General features: G+C 36.8%; 1 long non-coding RNA gene across 1 annotated transcript; it reads right to left on the bottom strand.

The window, feature by feature from the left end:
- Positions 1-228: 228 nt before the first annotated feature.
- LOC131993358 (uncharacterized) lies at positions 229-3769 on the bottom strand. The gene is made up of 3 exons (XR_009396312.1): positions 3555-3769; positions 2690-2758; positions 229-287 (listed from the first exon to the last, which is right to left on the bottom strand). It is a non-coding gene; the product is annotated as an uncharacterized LOC131993358 (long non-coding RNA).
- Between the last annotated feature and the right edge of the window lie 231 nt (positions 3770-4000).

Genomic DNA, 4000 nt, shown 5'->3' with positions numbered 1-4000 from the left:
TGTGTGTGTGTGTGTGTGTGTGTGTGTGTGTGTGTGTGTGTGTGCGCGCGCGCGCGCGCGTCTGCAGGACACGGCGGAAAGTACGGTGCCTTCCACAGCTTGGCACAAACACATGCTCAGATAATTATATGTCTTTCACACACAGAGACGCACATACACACAGCTCATTAACACACACACATTGTCACGCGCATAAATGCCTCCTGCGTGCACATACACACACACACACACATTCACACACGTGTTCATGAGTCAGAGCAGCAGTCCGGCAGGGTGGATTCCTCCATCTGCACAGAAAGAGAGAAGTAACTGTTTAACCCTTTGTGGTTTTAAGGTGAGAGGACTCAAAGACTCTCATATAACAGGTTTGCTTTTGTTAAAGTCCAACTTTAACAAATGCAAAGTGTACTACAGCACCCAAATCTGAGGGGTACATTTAATGTGGTGTGCACTCTTTTGACTGTGCATCTAGTCTATCCTCCATGTCGCATTTAAAAGCACCATATAAAAATAACATGAAATAAATGGTTTATAACACACTTGAATGTAGCTGTAAGCAGATATAAGGACATTACAGTATTTGATAACAATTATAAATTATCCTATAGAGACATATTAAATACGATTAAATCTGTGTTTTATTAAATAATTTATTATCTGTTTATACATCAGCCTTAACATGAATCCTCGGAAGAGTTTTATTTGCTTAACTGCATTATAATGTGTTATTAACCGTTTGTTTAATGTGTGTGTACTGCTTATAAATGCTAAACGGGACTGTTGAAGTATAGGGTCATCGCCAAATATTTTAACTGTGCAGTTTTGTCGATGATATAAAATTCTGACACTACAGTAATGAAAAAAAACAACAAGTGCTAGGTTGTTCATTCCTCACGACAAATACGACTCACAGGAGTGTTTTCAAAATAAGCATCTCTTCAAAGGACAGGAGATCAACACAACATCATACCTCAATGTAAAGGTCGCCCTTTTAAAAACTCTATTAACGTTGTGAAACGGGCACAGTTTGGCTAGATATAGGCAAAAAAAAATATTTGCTTAAGGTTAGGGGGGGACTTACATGTTAGCCATAACAAAAGAGGGTTAAAAAAGTCAAGTTGGACTTAATTAACGCATAGGTGACGCAAATCGATATCTAAAGCGTGATTTAGATCTGATGTAGCTATGCACAGACGATGCACAGAAGTTAAGTCACGTCACTTAAATTAACAACGCTGAATTTTGGTTTCAATCGGGACAAGAACAGGTAAAATTCTTGTATGATCTGTCCACCACCCCTCCAACCCATCCTAAGTTGTTGTTCTTTATACTGCTCATCATCGATTCCGCCTTTGCTTTTACACTCTGTAACGTCACATGTAAGGGCACCACTAACTACAAACGGAAATATGGATTATTTTAACCTCTTGTATAAATCACCCAGGGCTCGTTTTCTGGGGGGAGGATGGTTTGAAAGACATGTTTCCGCGTTCTGATCTGGTTCAGTGTGGCAGCCATTTGTGTGGTGTAAAATAGTAAAAACTGAGCCTGTGATTACATGGGAAGCACTTTTAATCATGGGCACACTTTGTGGTTTTCAGAAGTTTGGTTGCCATCAACACCCAACTCCTTTAAACTACCACTACCAACTGTGTAATACAGAGCAGGATCCAGGTGTGCACAAAACTTCCTGAGAGGCCTTTTTCACTCTCGACTTCTCGTATATCAACACATATGTGAGCTAGTGCAGCAGCTCAGTCGGCTGTGTGTTTAGTGTGTTGGGGCCAAGAGGAGACATATTCAGGATGCTGTGGTCAGAGCCCTCCAGTTCATTCTCTTCCTCTATTGATTGCCCTGTGTGTGTGTGTGTGTGTGTGTGTGTGTGTGTGTGTGTGTGTGTGTGTGTGTGTGTGTGTGTGTGTTTGTGTGTGTGTGTGTGTGTGTGTAGGAAGAACTTAGGTAATTTTCTTGAATAAGATTAGAGGTACTGTGACATAAAAGAAGACTACTACAAGAGTAAAAGTCTAACATTTGCAAGAGCAACACAAGTATTATCAGCAAGGCACACAATTGAAAGTCCTCATAGTGAAGAACGGCCTCTTACAGCCTTATTGTAATGACAATAACTTATTTTATCTGACATCTGGGATCAAACTGACACCCAGATGTACATACTGTATACACATGGTTAGAATTCAACATAACAAACAAGACTAAAAGACTTGATGAGCCGTTCATCACGTTTAACAAACTCCCACACACAGACGCTCACTTCCTTGTGCCTCGTGACATAAAGTCTGACTTGTGACAAACAGCTTAGCCATCCCAATTCAACAGATAGCATCTATCACGGCTGAAAGCATCACAACATTATCAAGTTTCTCCTGTTTACTATCTGCTGAATGCCAAATATTGAAAAGCAGACGTTATGAAAAGGCTTATGGAAATGCCAAATACACGTTATGGTTCACAGGCAAATTTAAAATAGATGGTTTGGATAGAGATGTATGGACAGGTTGGTATTATCAGCTGATATCATCACAGATAAATCATCATCAACACACAGTCTTTGTTGACAGTAGAGTTGGAGTGCAGCCAAGCACAGTACTGTAGTTACAACATTGATTTGACAGCAACAGTTATGTGTAAATTAAAGGGTTAGGTTCAGACTGCCAAGAACAGAACTCACACTTGAGATTGTTTCCTTGTACACCTGCAATGTAAGTAATCAGTTCCTCACGTGGTTTTCCTTGCAAAGCTGCTGGGAGGAAAAGTAGAGGAACATAAGCAGGGATTTCTTACTAAAGACCTAAAAACAGCCACTCAATTTCACTAGAAAATATAGATAAAGAGAAGTAGAAGAAGAACTGATTTTATATAAAATTCAGACATGAAATTATATACAGTATTTCTTAAAGTCTGTGGTCTGTTTTTTCCCTTATTTCAAGTTGAGAATATTTTTAATATAACCTCGGAATTCCTTCCCATTGATTTTAGATCCATGAACTAAAGACACTTTAAAAAGAAAAGATTTGTTTAGATTTGCTTTTTAATAGTGTTTTATAACATATATATTTTTAGCTGGTTGTCTGTATGTTATGTTTTATATAAATAAAGATATTGTTTTTTCCCCATTATTAATAATATTACTATTTTCATTTTTATTCTTATTTATTTATTATCACTATTATTCTTATTACAATTATTTGATTTTATTTGTTATTCTTATTTATTTTCATATTTATTCTTATTTAGTTATTATCACTATTATTCTTATTATAATTATTTGATTTTATTTGTTATTCTTATTTATTTATTATCACTATTATTCTTATTCTTATTATAATTATTTTATTTTATTTGTTATTCTTATTTATTTTAATTTTTATTCTTATGCTTATTCTCTTGATAATTATTATCACAATGTATAAGCCATGCCTACATTTAAGTTATCCAATCAAATTTTTAAGATTGTATTTAAATATGCATGTCAAGGTTTACTAAAGTTAATAGTTATTCCTTTTAAAGAAGTTGATTTGTGTAAAAAGCTTTACCTTTTTTTTAAATGCTGGGGACATTACTACAACTGCACAGGTGGTAGAGGCAGGTGTGCAAGCAGCGGAGGATCAGAGGACAACTGGTGGGATCTGAAATGGAAGCAGGAGAAAAATAAGAGTGAACCACTACCTGTCCACAAAAAGAAAGTAAGGAACCATAGACACACACATATGACTTAACTTATAGCTACAGTACAGTACTTAGTCATACTTAATTTCTTTATATCTGGCACCAGGAAGAAAGGCAGACAGAGAAAAAGAAAGAGGGAAAGAAGACTATCATTTGTGGACTATGATCATTTTAGGCAAAAGAGAGCAAGTTTTTGCTTTAGGGAAGTTGTCCCTTGTCTGTGTTGGGCCTCAACAGGCCTTCAGTGACGGTGGAAATACCCCACACCGTCACCTACCCACAGACACAAAAGCATATTGTGGCCCAATGCTAA

Source organism: Centropristis striata, chromosome 20 (assembly GCF_030273125.1).
Source record: "Centropristis striata isolate RG_2023a ecotype Rhode Island chromosome 20, C.striata_1.0, whole genome shotgun sequence".
NCBI classification, from domain to species: domain Eukaryota; kingdom Metazoa; phylum Chordata; class Actinopteri; order Perciformes; family Serranidae; genus Centropristis; species Centropristis striata.
This window is presented reverse-complemented; position numbering and strand designations above follow the sequence as displayed.